Source organism: Protomyctophum bolini (genome assembly GCF_963924005.1).
Source record: "Protomyctophum bolini genome assembly, chromosome: 1".
In the NCBI taxonomy this organism is placed as follows: domain Eukaryota; kingdom Metazoa; phylum Chordata; class Actinopteri; order Myctophiformes; family Myctophidae; genus Protomyctophum; species Protomyctophum bolini.
The window spans coordinates 9,955,238-9,975,343 of record NC_137862.1 but is presented as its reverse complement, the minus strand read 5'-3'; the positions used below and the strand labels follow the sequence as shown (position 1 = coordinate 9,975,343).

At 47.3% G+C, this 20,106-nt stretch overlaps 1 long non-coding RNA gene across 1 annotated transcript in view; it reads left to right on the top strand.

Annotated features, from left to right (window-relative positions):
- LOC308317934 overlaps positions 1 to 5,408 on the top strand; it is a 31,568-nt gene extending 26,160 nt beyond the window's left edge. The window contains exon 3 of the long non-coding RNA XR_013964312.1: positions 5,371 to 5,408. This is a non-coding gene — a long non-coding RNA (uncharacterized lncRNA). The remainder of the gene's footprint in view (positions 1 to 5,370) is intronic.
- Positions 5,409 to 20,106: the final 14,698 nt, after the last annotated feature.

Sequence of the window (20,106 nt, the reverse complement as noted above, 5' to 3'; positions counted from 1 at the left end):
ATGCCTACTGGCCTCCTACTACTGCAGTACTGCAACAGGATATAGCCTTGATGGGGGACAGCTACCGTGCACACACACACACACACACACACACACACTCTGTCTAGACACCGTTAACGTCACCATCATCGACACGATAAGATGAAAATATAATGATGTCCAGAGGGACATTTGATACCTTCAGTAGCCAGACCTTAGCAATGGAAAGATGGAAACAATGTTCAGAACCCCCGCAAAAACCCCCCAAAATAAATATCGGACTCGCAATACTAAATGTGCTGTCCACGAGCTGGTGGAAAGAGTATTTGACCATGTTTTCTTTGTAGTGAGGGTGCATGTGTCCATGTCACATGTGCACATTACAGATGCATATGCACACTGATGAACACACTCTCAATCTGTGTGTGTTAATATTGAGGTACACTATACACACTACACACGCATGCATGCACGCACACACAGCATGTATATGCAGCTCTCTAAACACAGATGTATTAAGTATGGTAAGCAGAGTGTGAGGTCAGAGGCAGATCAAACCATATTCTCTCAGTGTTTTTCTGTTCTCAGGGATAACTGTATATATATATATATACAGTATATATGAAATGTACAAAAAGAGGAATGATTGCTCTTCTACTACTATATATTATTACAATTTGTGTGAATATGTTTCTGTGTGCAATTGTGTACGTAATGTGCTGATTGTGCTCGTATGTGTGTGTATTTGCACTTGTGTATGGGGGGGTTGGGAGGCAGTGCAGGCTGATCAGGAGGTAGAGTGGCCGTCTTGGAATCCGAAGGTTCCAGGTTCGTATGCGTATGATCATAATTGCGAATGCACTGAGCACTTACTATGAGACCTAGCAGATCATGTCTGTCTGTCTGTGTGTGTGTCTGTCCCGCTTTTGTGCCCATATATGGAGCTGAGTGATTTGTTTGTGATTGATGCAAGTGTCTGTCCCGCTGTTACGTCACCATGACTCAGCCATAACCATATAAGGAGTCCCCAAAGCAGCTATACGTCCAAAACCCAAATATGTACGAGCTGCGTTCGCTTCCCGCGTTTGCGCGTCTTACTCGTGTAGTTAGTAGATTGTGTGTGTGTGTGTGTGTGTGTGTGTGTGTGCGCGCACAAAATGCATGTCCACTTAAAGACAGTTCCTGAAGAAAATGGTGCATGTGCTTGTGCACAATGTGTGTCTGTGGACACAGAACACGCTATAGCTACTGGGGACAGGCCCAGGCTTTGTGGGCTTATGGAGTGAATGCATGCCAATGGAATATTGTCCCAAGTACAGTACAGTAAAGTAAGTACACAGTGTGTGACGCTCTGTGACGCTCTGGATGCGTCTCCGGGGCCAGTGGTTTGTGGACTTTGCAGCTGTGGCCTTTTGAAGACCGACTAAACTCTATAAATATGAAGCTTTACATAAGCGTGGTTGTCATTAATGTGGCCGGCCCTCAGGGGGCCACACCCCCCTCCCCCCTCCCCCTCCAGGCTCTGCTTACTAACACAAATAGCTACACCAGTATTTCCCAAACTGTGGGTCAAGACTCATTTTTATATAGGTTGTGAATAGATATCCCTATGATTCTTTTTTATTTTTATTATTAGCCTATTATTTTTTTAACATTTTCAAAAATGCCCCCCCTCCACCAAAAATGAAATATAAATCACAGCTGTGTGAAGTGAGGGGCACTCTTATCATCATTCAATCATCATCTCATTCCGGCCAATCTCTCCTAAGTACGGTACTGCGTAATGTCTGACATCCCTCTACCAGCAACAGAACCCCCCCCCCCCCTTGGCACAATCGTTATGGGATGCTCAAACAATGAACAATCTCCAATCTTCTCTTTCCGGCTAATTAGAATTGGCTCCTCACCTTCGTCTTGAACGTTTGTGTTTGCACAAACACTCAAAGCTGGGCATTCATTGTCAATGGCATTCAATGTTTGTGTTAGGACAATGTTTGTGTTTACACAAACCTTCAAAGCTGGACATAGGACGGGCTAGTCCCCCTCGAAGATAATACAATAAATTCCATAAATTAATAAAAACAACTTTTAAGAAGTTGTGAAATTAGTAGATCTTCAAGCATACAGTAAACATTCAAAACTAGTTCTGGTCCCAAGCAGAATTTCCTTTCTGGTAGTCTACTGGAAGCCCCAATACTGTATGTCCCATGTTAGACCCAGACATGTTGTGACATATGAGTATATATGAAGTTTGTTTATGGCTATGTCTGAGTCATAGTGACATGCGTATAGATGGCCGCATCGTATGTTTATGGTTATGTCTGAGTCAAGGTGATGTGGCAGTGATTCTGCCTATATATGGGCGTGTCAGGTTTTTCTATGGTCATCATGTCAGAGTCATCATGGTTGCCTATGGGCGTATTTTAATGGTAATGTCTGAATTATAGTGACGGGGCAGAGGTCTACCCGCTGGCCCTCCCATTACCCAATATGAAGCATTGCCCCTTACGGGTACAGTTGGGTGCATTTAGCATGATCTGAGTTACAAATGAATGAATTAACACTGAGGATTTTACGGTGATTTTACTGCACCCCATGGAATTCTACTGTACAGCATGCTATTATAATAGTGCATTGTCTGCTGTAGAAATATTAACATGCAATATAAACATGCAATGTATATTGGTGTGCGTGCCGCTGCGTAGGAGTGTGTTTTTTTTTAAGACAGGTTCTCCGTTTACAGCTAAAGATACCGTTCCCATGAATTTTAATGTATTGTTGTGGGTGTGTTCTTTCTGCTTTGGCAATGTAAACGTATGTTTTCTCATGCCAATAAAGCCCTTTGAATTGAATTGGGTGTGTGATCCATATTGCCAAAGTGAACCGATGGCAAAAAAAATGTGAGAAAGTACAAAATCTAAAAGGCAAAGAGGGGACGCACTGTGTAGAGGAGGAGAGACATCAAACGAAGGAGAGGACATGATGGGGCAGGCCCAAGGGAAAAGCAATCAAACACCTCTATGCCACACACACACACACACACACACACACACACACACACACACACACACACACACACACACACACACACACACACACACACACACACACACACACACACACACACACACACACACACACACACACACACACACACACACACACACACACACACACACACACACACACACACACACACACACACACACACACACACACACACACACACACACACACGTCAGTCATAATGTCAGAGGCAGGGCAAACCCCTGCTGGAGATTAATTACTCGGTGCCATTCACAGGGGGGAATTTTCTTCTTTTTGCTCCCGCGTACCATTTACACTTTACAGGGACACACTCCTCTGGCCTGAGGCCGCTTCTGCGGCGCTCTGTAGCCAAATTCCAATACCCAATATCTCGTCCACTCGCTCACTCACACTCGCTCACTCCAGCATGGCAAATTACGGTGAAATTGGTGACCTGCCAATTTGTGCCAAATGTGTGACCATCTTGTTCACACAACTATTACATGGAATTCTTTAAATACATGGCCTAAATACAGTTAGGTTTAACTCTGCTAATGAACAAACTGCAACAATTTACATTAGGACACATTTACATTATGTGATTGTCTACACGGTTGTCACATATTTCAGCAGGTCACCAATTCCACCATAACACCACCTTGCTGGAGTGACTGACTGAGTGCGAGTGAGCGAGTAGCCGAGATTTTGGGTACTGGAATTTGGCTTGTGGGCTCGCTCAGCCTGCTCAGAAGTTATCCTCCACCTTCTGTTCACACAGACAGAGGGGCCAAGCTTCTCCAGCACCCCGTTTAACAGTGTTAACGGGCAAATAACAGGTTGTGCTCTGTTGCTGCTCCTCCCACTGGGGGTTGAACTTAAGTGTACATGACCTTGACTACAGAGGAAAAAAAACTTCTCCTTGTTAATTGCAGGGATGTGTGGAGGAGGGCTCTGATGACAAAGGCTTGACTGTGCAATGCCTACCGTGCACTGTGTCAATGCATGAGCGCTCCCTGCTGTTTGGTCATGGTAATGGTTCTGCTGGAAGAAAAGGAGGCATGCAGGGAGATAGTACCAAGGAGCATATTGCCATGCCTTGCATGCACTTTTAGGAATATTAGACAAATCTAACCGATTGCCCTTGTTTCTTTCAATTCTTTAAAATGAAAACGACAGGCAAGCGTTAAATATTAACGCTAAATATTAACGCTTACCCGTTTAACTTTTTTGAATTTTTAATCAAACCTGTGAAGTGACAAAGAAAAATAGGCTGGAGAGGCATTTCTGGTCTGTTGGAACCCAAACGTTGGTCAATGAAAATGGGGTCAGAAATTCACTCCACTCACTTAAAAAATACTGAGTATGTGCATGTAGGATAGAGCTATTAAACCCACTGCAGTTTCCATTCATGTGTGTTCACATTCTCAACATCCGTTATTGTGACAGAAATAGGAGACAAGCAGATGGACTTACAGGTCCTTTTTTCCACCACCACGGCCAGAACAATGGTGGACACGTGCATACTCAGACGTTAAAACCTCTGTTCTCCAAGGCCTTTGAAGATATTCAATGCTGCGGCTGGTTATGGAAAGATCAGACAGGTGTGAAGGCTTAACAGGTGTGGGGGTGCTGTGAAAACAGTAGTGTGCCATACACAGTACACGTGCAAGTGTATGCTACACACACAGTTGCATGCACACATGCACGTCACGCACGCATGAACACACGCACACGCATACAATGCACATCTTGTCTTTTACAAGCGTGGGTCGCTTCAGATAACAGTGCGGTAGTGTAACGATCCACTCTTCCGAAGTTCTTGTCATCTCTACCCTTTGCCCCTCCCCTACACATTCATTTACAGGTAGTGTTAAAACTGTCAGCCCATAACTCTGCACAAGGGAAATGGCTCAAGGCCAAATGTGTGAGTTTGCGGGAGAGTGCGAGTATGTGCATGACAGAGAGAAAGCTATAGCATGAGAGAATATCGCTATGTGGGCACACGTGCGTTTCTATTAGGATGTGTATATGTACAGTGTGGGTGCATGGGACAGAGCCGTTGTCGCTGAATGTTTGTGTCTCTGACTAGCAATGAATGGGTGTGGGTGTGGGTGTGTGTGTGTGTGTGTGTGTGTGTGTGTGTGTGTGTGAGACTGTGTGTTAACTTATAGGTAGCTGGCTTGCAGTGAGGATATGAGTCACAGACACACTGGAATACAAAGGTGCTTTGTGAGCGTGTCAGTCAGGAATGCGTATGATGGGCAGAATGAGCCATCTCATAGATACCTCTGTGGCGGTGAGGTGGACCAGCATATTCTTCACAACTAATTCATACACCTGATTTTCTCTCTCTCTCTCTCATAGGGAAGTGAGTCTATTCACACATCCTTGGCCATTACCACCAAGGAATGCGAGAGTGAGAGCAGAAGTGATACATGGGAGTATGAGGTTACGCGGTTGACACGGATCCCCTGACAAGGGCACCAGAAGGTGGGAGGCTGTGTATTGTCCACAGACCCTATCAAAGCCACACTCGTCAACGTCAAAGAGTGGTTTGAGAGCTAACTCGGCCAGTAAAACCCACCTCTGAAACCTCGAAGATCTGCCCACCGATGCGCAGAACAAAGGCCCTGTTCTTTTTTTTTTTCCTTTTTTACATGTTACTTATTAAAGAAAGAAGAGGAAAATGAATCAACAAGGAAGATAATACTCAAGAATGTCCTTTGAGCTTGGGTTGGGTTTCTGCTGGCCCCTGGCAGGCCTTTGGACGTCATTGTGTTGGGGGGGGACACACAGAACTCAGCGGCGACGAATATTGCGAAGAGATCCGATAGATATTTAACACTGTAAAACTAATTGGGTCTTCCTTTCGAAAATACGGGGTATGTTTACACGGTGCACATAAGACGTGATTGCGTTTTGTGTGCGAGTGTGTGTAATACAAGGTGAGGATTAGACCTTTCACTGTCACCACCATAGCTTCAGGATGGGACCCCCTTTGCCGTGGCCCCAAATTTGAAGCAGGCCATAGGCTACAATTGAACAACATAATCTACAGGTATAAATTTGTATAGCCTGTTCTGAAATACTGCATTGATTTAAGAGACTGGAGAACTTTACCCTGCTTACTTTTGACATCGTCATTGTCATTTTTGTCACTGGCAACCTACAGAACTATACCATGATGGCATATAATGTTACTCATTCAGCAAGGTTCATTACACAGTGAGTGCTTCTCACAGCCAGAGTCTACCTTTGAATGGGTTTGAGCTCAGGTATCATAATGAAGGCTAGCGGTTAACCAGTGTGAAGGAATAGCCGTAAGTGCTTTCACTAGAGCAACCTTAGTGCTCAGAAGTAGTGCCCTCTCCCATGCTGTGGGAATCAGAACACCCAGGCCTGCCAGCGCTTTAAGTAGTTTCGGTTCAAACCTATTGACACAGAAAGAGATGCCATTTTTGTTGTTTTGGACAGCCAAGCCTTATGTACAGATGTACACATGTTGAAAAATACATTCTGGACTGGAGTTAGCACAAAAACAAGCCTGGCAAATACACAAATGCTTGCAGAGTAAAACCAGATTCATACTTTGCCGTGCGCCGATCTACGTCATATGACAATGTACATTCAGAAGTTATGTACGCATTGCACATTAGTAAGTTGCATCATGAGGAAATGAGCACTCCTTGACAGAATGTGCTCAACGACCTTGCCACTAAAATATTTCAAACACGTTTGCAAAAGGCATACCATGTTTACAGCACAAGAGTTCTTTAAAGGTTCAATACCTTTGAGTAAAGAATCAATGTGGAAGGAGGTAAGAAGGTGGCAGCTCTGTGCAGTTGAGGTAGAACAATGAGTTTGTGCTTGAAATGTACTGTAATTCTGCAAACTGTTAATAAATAGTTCAATCAATCAAACCACCGAGCACCATACACACTACCAAGTTAGAAATCTCATCCAACCAGATCTTTATCACTATGATTTAAAATAATAATAATAATAATAATTGACAGCCTGCATCACTGACTGCATATTGTTATCTTGTTAATGCAAGAACCACACACACACACTTGCATGTTTCTCTGTAGAGCCAGTAGCGTCAAAAGACAGTGAGCCCGACAGCCTACAGGCCCTACACTGTATCTTGCCTGCTATCATGTCAGAAAGGGGGGTTAAATAAAGCTCAAAAATGTTGTGAGAAGACAATCTATGTTACAATTTGTGCAAGGTAGCGCATGGTAAAATGTTGCGCCTTGGGGCGGTAGTCCAACTCCAATTGTAATGGCGGATAATGCCAGCATAAATTAAAGTGCAAAGTGCAAAGGGTTGTTATCTAATGAATCTGTGAATTACTAATGGATGGGCATAAGATAAATAGTCCTATCAAGAGTGTCATCTCCCAGTGCCTTTAAGAGCTACAGTACGTACTGTACGTGCCCCTGCACCATGAAGCATTGTTATTTAAATGACAGATTGGGCAAGTTGGAGAAGACACAAATATCTTTTTTGCTGAGGACACGGACGTGCATGTGTGTGAAGTGAAACCATTCAATCTACAAGAGTATCACTCATAAAGACATATAGGGAACAACATCTCTTTGCTCACCAAAACATCAAATGGACACCTATTCTCTCTCGTGAGCGTGTGTACGTGTGTGCGTGCGCAGAGCCTTTCAGTGGTTATGAGACATAAAATACATTTACTATGTGAGGGGTCAAGGTTGAATTAAGCTCCACATTAAGTATGTGGTTTGGCTTTAAAAACCATCTCATAACCACTGAAAGGCGCGCGCACACACACACACACACACACACACACACACACACACACACACACACACACACACACACACACACACACACACACACACACACACACACACACACACACACACACACACACACACACACACACACACACACACACACACACACACACACACACACACACACACACACACACACACACACACTTTTTTTTTACAAGAGAACTCTGGAACTCATCGGGTGTAAAAATTCTTCAGGAACCCACTGAAAGAGACAGCAGGTATCGCTTTCACTACAGCTATGCACCTTATTACATGCTTGTAATGACCTCTGTATCTCCATGCAATACAGTGTACTTGCTATTGTTGTTTATGCTATCTGTTGTCTTTATTCAATTATGTTAGGGCATTGCTCTGCAGGTGTCTAGCCATCCATATTGGGTCGGTGGGTCGGTCTCTCCGTCCAGAGCTACTCTCATTACTTGCGCAAGCAGAGCGTGCAAGTAATGTTTTTCGTCAGGTGCTACGATGAGTATGTCCCGTAGCAGCATATGACGTGATGAAGATATGTACCAATGCCAGGGTATAATTGGCTTTCGATGGTGACGTAATGATGATATGTTTCAGTGTCGGGTGGATTAAAGGTAATGCCCCTATGTACTGTATGTAATCTGACACCACTGTCATATCAAGCACTGTCACATACGCATCAAACGACCCAAGTAACCACAGTACACCGCTAATCAACTTACATATACATATACATAGAGGCATTTCCTTTAATCCACCCAACACTGAAACATATCTTTATTACGTCACCATTGGGAGCCAGTTATACCAGTACGTGCACGCTCTGCTTGCGCACTAGTAGGCCATAAATGGCCTACTAGTGTTGGGTGCAACAAGAAAGTAGGCACTCGACAGAGTGCAGTTCTAGTTCTATTTCGTCCCTGCTGACCGCCAGAGGCGGTGCTTTAAGCACTGAATACGTCCCTTCGCGCATGCGCAGTCGAGTATTTATACCAACAATGTCAATTTTGACCCCGTGATGACCCCCGGAGTAGTCTATAACTTCCGGCAGTCACCTGGGGCTCAGCCCCTAATTTCTTCTCGCTGCGCAAGTTGTACACAGTACAGAGTTCTACAGCAGAATTGAACTGCATTGTTACAGAACTATTGAGTTGCTGGTAGTCCCGTGACCATTATTGGTCGGAGTAGCGACGCGCGTTCGCCCTCCAGGAACTGCGACTCTTATCATCTTATCATCTTATATCTTCTTTTCCCCGTGGGAACGAACTAAAGGTAAGCAAACAACCCCTGTGCGCATAGGCTGCGTGCGCGCTGCTTCCCTGCCACACACACGGTTGCGTGCTACGATCGGTGACCTGATAGCGTCCCGTTCAGCACTGGTTAAAGCTGAACGGATAAGTTCGGGTCTCTTTGCCAGCTTACACTGTTTGATTCCCATGCATGCATTTAATTGAATTGTATGCTATGCGGTAGTGCTAGTGACGGCAAGCGTAGCGCTGCCCGCTCCCAGCACGTTAGCCGACATTGCTAATTTGCTATTGTTTATTGTTTAGTTTTCGGTTTAGCCCGTGTCTGCGACGCGGCACGCCGCAGCACGGTGCAACTCGAGTAACACTCATTCTGTGTACTGTAGTGTACTTATTTAATGATACTATTAAGCTTATAGTTTAAGTTTGGCGTTACTTCAGTAACCCCGGATATGTGAATTAGCTTGACTGATTTGGTCGTCACTGTTTTCAAGAGTGTACTTTAATTTCGGCATAGAGTCACTGCCTCTTTATAGGTTGTTGTTTGTCAAATTAGATATATGTAACTATACGTTGTATTGTTATTATTATTATATACTAATTAATAATATAATATTAATAGTATATATTAATATAATAATAATTATATATTATATATATTATATTATTATTATATACTGTATGTAATTATATATTATATATATTGTATTATTATTATATACTATATATAATTATATATTATATATACTGTTCTATCGCTGTTAAAGCACCCCTTAGCCGGCATAGGTGGCGTGCGCGCCCCCTTCCTCCAGCTAAGCGGCCTTTAGCACAGCCAACAGTAGCCTCTGCTGGCACAGGCAGCGTCTGCGCTCCCTCCCTCCAGCATACGGCTCCACCTCTAGCAACCACTAGCGTCCGCGCTCTGGGCTACATCTGTGGGTTACCGATGGACGAACCCTGCCACCACCTGTGCACCTCCTGTCAGGCTCCTCTGCGGCCAGAGGATGGGCATGACCTCTGCCCTGGGTGTCTTGGCCCCCAACATCTGAGGGAGGCACTCGGCGACAACCCATGCATGAACTGCACCATCATGCCCCGGGAGGTGAGGATAGCCAGGTTGGCACAGGTGGAGAAGGTGGACGGTGAGCTTCCCCCATTGGGCATGCTAACCCAACGACAGACCAGGGCTTCCAAGCGTCGATCCACCACACCTGCTACCTCGACCCCTGCTTCCAAGAGAAGGGCGGGGCCTGACCATAGGCTATCATCTAAGGTCGACCAGATGTCTGCCGACCTGGCCCTAATGAGGGCCATGTTCATGGCCCGTCAGCCCGAGATCCAGCCGGAGGACGTAGAACCACCTACTCCGCCGATGCCGCACCTGATCCCTGAGGGTCAGGACCCGGACACACTGTCCCTGGCGGCCTCAGCCACCCACTTCCACGACTATGACGAAAGTGAGGCGGATGGGGCAGAGGCGGCTTCCGAGGCCTCTGAGCAGGGCTCGTACTCATCAGCCCAGACCGGTCTGACTGAGACGGCTGGCGGCTCCATGAGGGCCGCCCTGTACATGGCTCTTGATCATCAGGGCCTGGCTGGACCGCAGCAGGCGGAGTCAGCCCCGTCAAGCCGTTTCTTCAAGAACAAGCCAGCCCCCTCTAGCTTTACCGTTCCTCACTCAGAGGACTTCCTGAAGGAGCTACACACTTGCTGGAGAGACTCGAAGGCTTGCTCTCGTCTCTCTGCCGATGGGCGTATGCTCGCGGCCATGGACAACCCGGAAGGAGTCGGCCTGCAGCGCATGCCGGCTGTGGAGCCCTGCATCGCTTCCTTAGTTGTCGACCCCGACGAGGCGCTACGGCAGGACACCAGGTGCCCCCGACCCCAGTGCAGGACCACCGATGACCTCCTCATAAGGGCTTATGATGCAGGAGCCCGTGCCGGGAGGATCTCCAACTCCCTGTCACACCTCATGCTCGCCCTCTCTGCATCTCTGCAGGCGAACAACGCGAGCGCAGAGCCCGCAGACGCCAACACCCTCTGCGACGCATCACTGGAGGCATTCGGCCTCATGTCAAGAGAGCTGGGACGGATGATGTCCACTCTCGTTCAGGCGCGGCGCCAAGTCTGGCTCTCTCAGGCCAACCTGACTGAGAAGACCAGGGCAACCCTGCGCGGTCTTCCAGTGGTGCCGGGAGCGATATTCGGCCCAGCTGCGAGGGAAGCGCTGGACCGCACAATCCGGGCCAGGGCGGACAAGGAGCAGCTGTCAAGCCTGAGGCGACAGCGCATGCCTCCCCCAGAGGGACCTCCCAACAGGAGCAGAGGCCCCTCGGCCGCCACCCGAGCTCGCCTGCCACAGGCCCCCACTTGGGGCCAGCGCACTTCCCAGCGGACTGAACAGAGGCAGGGCCATAACCCTGGCCGGCCCTCTACTAGGCAGTTTCGTGCCCCGGGCCCTGGGGGACCCCCCCCCAGGGCCCCTAGGGGCCGGGGGGGCAGACGCTGAGACCACGCGGCCGGCCGTCGGATACTTTACACCTCAGCAGCTCAGGTACTGGGCTGCTCAAGCTTCGGACACGTGGGTGATTGCCACCTTAACCCACGGGTACAAGCTTCAGTTCCGACGCCGGCCCCCCACAGCCGGCCGGGTCAGAATGACCACTATAGCCGACCCGGCAAAGGCCCTTGCCCTAGACCAGGAGCTGTCCATCCTCCTGGCCAAGGGCGCCATCGAAGCAGTAGACCCCCGGGAGCACCCCAGGGGGTTCTACTCCACATACTTCCTAGTGCCAAAGAAGACAGGCGGTTTTCGCCCCGTCTTAGACCTGAGGGTGCTAAACAAATACATGAAGGTCATTCCGTTCCACATGTTGACCTCAAGGGACGTCCTGCAATCCATCGCCCACAGGGAATGGTTCACATCAGTGGACCTAAAGGACGCATATTTTCATGTCCCCATTGCTCGGCAACACCGCCAGTTCCTGCGGTTTGCCTATCGAGGCCGCCACTGGCAGTTCAGAGTTCTGCCGTTCGGACTCTCCCTCTCTCCGAGAGTATTCACGAGGTGTGTGGCAGCGGCGCTGGCGCCTCTCCAATCGCAGGGCGTCAAGATCCTGCCATACCTCGACGACTGGCTGATCTGTGCGCCATCCCAGGCGCTGGTAGCCGAGGACACAGCACGTCTCCTGTCCCATGCAGCCCGGCTGGGGTTAAAGGTAAATGTGGAAAAAAGTTGCCTGATCCCATCCCAAACCACAACATTTATTGGTCTGGCGTTACACACCAGAACGATGAAAGCCTGTCCGTCCTCACGCCGGGTGGACGACATTATGAAGTTTCTTCCCATGTTCCGGAGAGGCAGTCGGCTGTCGCTCATCACATTCCTCCGCCTCTTGGGCAAACTGACGTCCGTGGCGGCCGTTGTCCCCCTGGGTTTGCTGCGACTGCGCCCCATGCAGAGGTGGCTGAACAGTTTTCAGTTGGACGCCGAGCGACACAGACACAAAAAGATAACCGTGTCACAACAGTGTCTACTCGCCCTAGCCCCATGGAGAGACAGGGCTTACCTGTCGAGGGGGGTCCCTATGGGGTCCATTCCCTCTCGCAGGGAGATCGTCACCACCGACGCTTGCCCCCTGGGCTGGGGTGCGGTGTGGCAGAGCAGGACAGCTCGCAACCAGTGGTCGGCGGAAGATCGCCGAGACCACATAAACGTGCTGGAGCTACGTGCGGTGCACATGGCTCTACAACGCTTCCTGCCATACTTGAGAGGCAGGCACATACTCGTACGGTCAGACAACACCTCAACCGTATTCCACATCAACCACCAGGGCGGAACCAAGTCTGCACGACTACTAGAGGTGTCCACAGACCTGCTGACGTGGGCGGCCCCCCGTCTCACCAGCCTACGGGCGGTGCACATACCAGGGGAGCGGAACCACCTCGCAGACTTCCTCTCCCGCCAGAAGCCCCCGTCAGGGGAATGGCGCCTCCATCCAGAGGTGGTGCACACCATCTGGGCCCGCTTCGGGAGAGCACAGGTGGACCTATTCGCTTCAGGGGAGTCAACCCACTGCCCTCGCTGGTTTTCCCTAGCGGAAACCATCAGTCCTCTAGGCCTGGACGCACTGGCGCACCCCTGGCCACAGGAGCTGCTCTATGCATTTCCACCACTTCCTCTGGTACGTTCAGTTCTCCAGAGGGTCGTTCAGGAGGGTCACACCATCCTGCTGGTGGCCCCTTTCTGGCCAGGGAGGACATGGTTCCCCCTGCTCCACAGCCTCTGTCACGGAACGCCTTGGCGCCTCCCCGACAGGAGGGACCTACTGTCACAGCTGGGAGGCCGGATCTGGCACCCATGCCCACAACGCCTCCAGCTGTGCGTCTGGCCGCTCAGGGGCCGGAGCCACTGCTGAGCAGCCCGGTGAGATACACCATACTGAACGCCAGAGCGCCGTCCACCAGGCTACAGTATGACAACAGGTGGAAGCTGTTTTCCAGCTGGTGTAGGGATCTGGGCGAAGACCCAGTACACTGCCCTGTACCCAAAATCCTGGAGTTCCTACAATCTCTACTAGGTAAGGGCCGGTCCCCCTCTACCTTGAAGGTTTACGTGGCAGCAATTTCCTGCCGCCATGTGGCAATTAACGACCGCACAGTAGGGAGCCACAACCTGGTGTCCCTCTTCCTGAGAGGGGCTCGGAGGTTGCATCCCCCGAGAGCTCCGAGGGCTCCGTTATGGGACCTTAACCGGGTACTGGACGCCCTGTGCGGGCCTCCCTTCGAACCCTTGGCACAGGCCGAGCTGAAGTGGGCGTCATACAAGACATCCCTTCTCCTGGCCATTACATCGGCAAAGCGCGTCAGTGAACTGCACGCTCTGTCAGTCAGTGAAACATGTCTGAGGTGGAACGCAGACGGCTCGGGGGTCACGCTGTGGCCAAACATAGCATTCCTCCCGAAGGTGCTGTCGCAGGCTCACCTCAACCAGCCTATCAGGCTGGCTCGATTTAACCCCCCACCTGGAGAGGGGACAGACAAACTGGAGCTGTTGTGCCCAGTCCGGGCTCTGAGAGCCTACATTGAAGCTACTGCACGCATCAGGCGGGCAGAGCAGCTATTCCTTTGCCATAGTGGTGTGAACAAAGGCGGCGCTCTCTCCAAGCAGCGCCTGTCCCACTGGATTGTAGACACAATCAGCCACGCCTATGAGGTAAGTAACCTCCCCGTACCATCAGGTGTACGGTGCCACTCTACAAGGAGCATTTCCACATCGTGGGCTGCCATGAGAGGGGTGCCCTTGGAGGACATTTGTGCCGCCGCCTCATGGGCTTCGGCAGGCACTTTCTCAAGATTTTACAGGGTGAACGTGGCCACTCCCCACCCATTGGACGTGGTCCTCTTCCCCGAATCCTCCGGTTCTACCCTTTGAGGTTTGTAATCAGGATTCCTCGTGACTTGTCTGGTATAAGTCATTCAGTGCTTAAAGCACCGCCTCTGGCGGTCAGCAGGGACGAAATAGAACGATAGTTACGTATGTAACTACGGTTCTATGAGTCCTGAATGACCGCCAGAGGCACTCTTGTCACTCAGAATCCTCGTGTTCTCGCGAGAAGATTCTGTAGGGACTGAGCCCCAGGTGACTGCCGGAAGTTATAGACTACTCCGGGGGTCATCACGGGGTCAAAATTGACATTGTTGGTATAAATACTCGACTGCGCATGCGCGAAGGGACGTATTCAGTGCTTAAAGCACCGCCTCTGGCGGTCATTCAGGACTCATAGAACCGTAGTTACATACGTAACTATCGTTATTAGTTGCACTGGCCCAATTAGCACCAAATGTATTGTGCACACTGCCAGTAAGCTGCAGAAGTACACTATTGTTTAACCATTTGAAATATTTCACTTTAATTTTAGTATGGAAGTTAAGAGAGGGCTCTGTTCGGTCTCCAGATGGGACGGCCGTTCCTTGGATCCTGACACAACTCCCCATGAAGGCCATGCCCATTTGTGCCTGAAAGGATTTGTCAAATGTTCATGGAAATCAGTACATATTGTCTCTGCGGTCACACACTCAAAGAGTGCCATCATTCACATTTTCAAAGTTTCTGGGAAGGGCCCGTTTTGCACAAAATGCCACAACTCATGAATGTGTCCAATTACTGTGACGCACACTCCCAGTAGGCCATTGGAGTAACATCCAATTTTTCAAATCGGCCCCATGGTGGCTCTATAAAAGCCCACTTGACATTTTGGCCTATATTTTGGGCTTGATTTCCCAAGATTCCTTTGATCATGACGCAACTCTGCATGAATAGGCCCTCGCCATTTGTGCCATACTAGATTTTCTTCAAAAACACACTTTTTGCTACTACACAGATTTTGCCCAAACTTCACTCAAATCGGCAGTGCAGTCGGCCATTATCTCTGGGGTCATGTGAAAAAGACATTTTTCAGATTTCATTCCAGTTAGTTTGGACTGGAGGCCTTGGGTAGGCAACCCAACACATGTATATGGTGAATGTGATGTATGCTGTGCACGTTTTAGAAATAAAAACTTCAATCAATCAATCAATCAATGCATTTGATTTAGCTGATTCTCTATTCTACCAGTTTGCACTCACCTTCAGACCCATGTTTAACCCATTTTGGGGCGGGAACCCCTTTTGGTGTTAGCATTATGATATGCTTTAGCTATTGAAAAATAGCAGATCTACAAGCTCATAGCGCGCCACCGAGTGGCGCGCTACGAGCTTGTAGGTCTGCTATTTTTTTTTAATCGTTAAAATGTACCTCAAATCCTTCAGAAAATTGTCATGATTTAGAAGACTTTTTTATTTATTTCGACGTCAGGCCTGAATGGCTTAAATAGTGCCTGATTTACACTGCGGGAACGGCAGGGACACCAGGGGAGAGTGCAATTCAGTGGTATAGGACAAAAAACAGAACAGGCAACACCAGGGTTTCCCTGAGGAACAAGCATTGGAAATCGCTGATATTGCATAAACAGAGCTGTGTTTGTTTAGTTCAGCCACATGCATGACTTCACCACAGCCATCAATGGGTAATGCCATTGCATTCCAATGAGTGTGGCAGCTTGGGAGGCTTTCCAAACAGAAGAGGCAATTATGTAGGTGACTTACCAGGGCAGGGGACCAGGAAGGTGACATCACTTGCTCCATGTTGTGATGGCGTAGAAAGGCAAACACACCTGCTTTAGATGCCAGAGCCATGGACTGAGTGTTGGACAGGAGAGAGGAGACAGGTACAGTGCACCTAGAATATGATGGGATAGGATGAGGCATAAGGATAATCCTGTGAGGTTATGAATTTGGCTTATTAAAAAAACAATGCGTCACTTGAAGTGAGCAAAGCAAAGTTACCATGTTTACCCAGGGTAACTGGACTAAGCTCAAGAACTTGTTTACAGCCAGGCCCTGCTCATAGAACATTTCATGGTAGGGGTTCAAATGCCTTGCTCAAGGGCACTTCAACGGTGGTAATTTTAACGTGCCGGTCCGGGGATACGAACTAGCGACCTTCCGATATCAAGATCGCTCCGCAAACCGTTTGGCCACCGCTGCCCCAGAGTTGAACTGTACACAGAACTGTGTTGCATTGAAGTGAACTGGAAAGGAATGGATCTGACTTTCAAAACAGAACAGCACATTCAAGACATGCAGTATGCAGATCAACCTTGGACACTAAACTATTCTAAACACTTGTGAATATGTGTGTTTAGACTTTTAAGTCTTGATTTAGAAATGGAGATGGGTGATGCTCCAGAGCCTCACAGACACGTTAAACATGGACTTGGAGACTGCAGAAAAGCCACAAGTGAGTTGGGATCAGCCCATTATTACCTTTAAAAGGGGCAACAGTGACACCTACTGATAAAAGTTTCAACTGCAATATTACAGCCAACATGTCACGTTTTGTTCTTCACCAAGTAATAAGGGATTTAGGGTATCTCAAATATGACTTTTTGAGGGTTTGATATTGTTCCTGCACTCATGCCCTCATCAGCACCACGGACAGCGAAAAGGAGGGGCAGCAGACTTGAGAGAAGAAAAAACAGACGCCCGTTTCCGTTGAAATGGGCGTTAAAATGATTACAGACAGTAACCAGCTTTTCAAAATGACATAGTTGCAGATAACGGCATCAATACAAGAAGAATACATTGGCCGTTGTTTATGGTTAGCTTACAGTTCAGTTCAGTTTATCAGAGACTCACATGGTGCATGGAAGCCATGGAGTTGCTCCGAACCGCCCATTTCAGTGTGGTTTTGCCATTTTACTGGACATCACGGAACTGCAACAAGAAAGTTAAAGACACAATAAAGTATTAGACACGTTTCTGTCCAGCCTGCACTAGCAGCATTCACACTACTATGTATTGGCCTCCTCATTGACTGACAGGATGACAGCTATAGCCCTAGTCAAAAAGTCCAATAGGATTCCGATAGAAAAAATCCTATTGGAAATCCAATTAAAAAATCCTATAAGAATTTGGAAAAAATCCAATAGGACTTTTTCTATGGGATTATTATCCTATAATAAATTATCCAATAGGATTTGTTCCAAATTCTTATAGGATTTTTTAATTGGATTTCCAATAGAACTTTTTCTATGGGATTATTATCCTATAAGAAATTATCCAAAAGGATTTGTTCCAAAATCTTATAGGATTTTTTTCTCATAGGATTTACTTCTATAGGATTATTATCCAATAAGAAATCAAATAGGATCCCATTTGATTCTTGTACTGGAATCCTACTGGATTCCTCTGCTGGATTCCTATAGGATTCCTAGATTATAATCCAATAGAATTCTGAAAATAAATTCTGAAAGAAATGAAAGCAAACACAATCGAACAGTAGGCTAATTTATTTCAGTTTCAGAGAGATAGAAATGTCATTAAATAGGACTGTAGACTAATATGCATGTCAAACTGGGGGTCCTTGAAATTCTGTTTTTTTTTTAAATTTAAGCTGTATGCAATACTTGCCATTAATATAGTGGTTGCAACTGTATTAATTGATTGCCCGATTGAGTCCCGTGGTGGGAGTTCTGCTCTGGTTTTTGTCAATATTAAGTAGTTCCGGTCATTTTGTGGGGGGGGGCACTGGAGCCATGCAGTAAAAGTAAATTAATCCACAAAACTAACAATTTTTATTGTTGACCTTTTTAAAATATTAGTTTGACTTTGACCCCTCTATCACATGGAACTATCTTTTGGGCGTAGTGATACGGACACAAAAAACATAGTTCCGTGTGATAGAGGGGTAAACAATTTTGCACTAATATTTTAGAACAATAGAAATTATGTTGTGGATTAATTTACTTTTAATGCGTGGCCCTCACCTGCTTTAGATGCCAGAGCCATGGACTGAGTGTTGGACAGGAGAGAGGAGACAGGTACAGTGCACCTAGAATATGATGGGATAGGATGAGGCATAAGGATAATCCTGTGAGGTTATGAATTTGGCTTATTAAAAAACAATGCGTCACTTGAAGTGAGCAAAGCAAAGTTACCATGTTTACCCAGGGTAACTGGACTAAGCTCAAGAACTTGTTTACAGCCAGGCCCTGCTCATAGAACATTTCATGGTAGGGGTTCAATGCCTTGCTCAAGGGCACTTCAACGGTGGTAATTTTAACGTGCCGGTCCGGGGATACAAACTAGCAACCTTCCGATATCAAGACCGCTCCGCAAACCGTTTGGCCACCTCTGCCCCAGAGTAGAACTGTACACAGAACTGTGCTGCATTGAAGTGAACTGGAAAGGAATGGATCTGACTTTCAAAACAGAACAGTACATTCAAGACATGCAGTATGCAGATCAACCTTGGACACTAAACTATTCTAAACACTTGTGAATATGTGTGTTTAGACTTTTAAGTCTTGATTTAGAAATGGAGATGGGTGATGCTCCAGAGCCTCACAGACACGTTAAACATGGACTTGGAGACTGCAGAAAAGCCACAAGTGAGTTGGGATCAGCCCATTATTACCTTTAAAAGGGGCAACAGTGACACCTACTGATAAAAGTTTCAACTGCAATATTACAGCCAACATGTCACGTTTTGTTCTTCACCAAGTAATAAGGGATTTAGGGTATCTCAAATATGACTTTTTGAGGGTTTGATATTGTTCCTGCACTCATGCCCTCATCAGCACCACGGACAGCGAAAAGGAGGGGCAGCAGAGTTGAGAGAAGAAAAAACAGACGCCCGTTTCCGTTGAAATGGGCGTTAAAATGATTACAGACAGTAACCAGCTTTTCAAAATGACATAGTTGCAGATAACGGCATCAATACAAGAAGAATACATTGGCCGTTGTTTATGGTTAGCTTACAGTTCAGTTCAGTTTATCAGAGACTCACATGGTGCATGGAAGCCATGGAGTTGCTCCGAACCGCCCATTTCAGTGGGGTTTTGCCATGGACATCACGGAACTGCAACAAGAAAGTTAAAGACACAATAAAGTATTAGACACGTTTCTGTCCAGCCTGCACTAGCAGCATTCACACTACTATGTATTGGCCTCCTCATTGACTGACAGGATGACAGCTATATCCTACTTAGCCCCTCTCGGAACCCTACATAAAGCTTTTATGAAATTTGGACTTTAAGCTTTAGGGTAGGGTCCCTGGTCATGCTAAGATTTTCCAATGCGATTGTTGGAACGCGGATATAAAAAACTCAACCTTTCTTCTATCGGCGCGCTATCACCGCGCTTTTTATTGTGTTCGTTTACGAATGTGCAAACTATAAGTACCTTACATGCCTCTGATAAAATCTCCTGTGTCGCGGAAGCCGTTAAGTATTTTTAATCCATGTTTGATTAAAAATGTCGCTTTGATTTCTTCTTGTTTATTAATACCGTTTATTGTACCGCCTCCCGATGTGCGGTTGGCTTTGCGGGCTATGTCCCTGCCTCTGATCTGCTCCGTCATAGCTGTAGCACCACTAGCTAGCCAGATAGGCGGCCCAATGAGGTGTCAATAAACAAGGTAGGAAGAAGCGACATTTTTAATCAATCATGG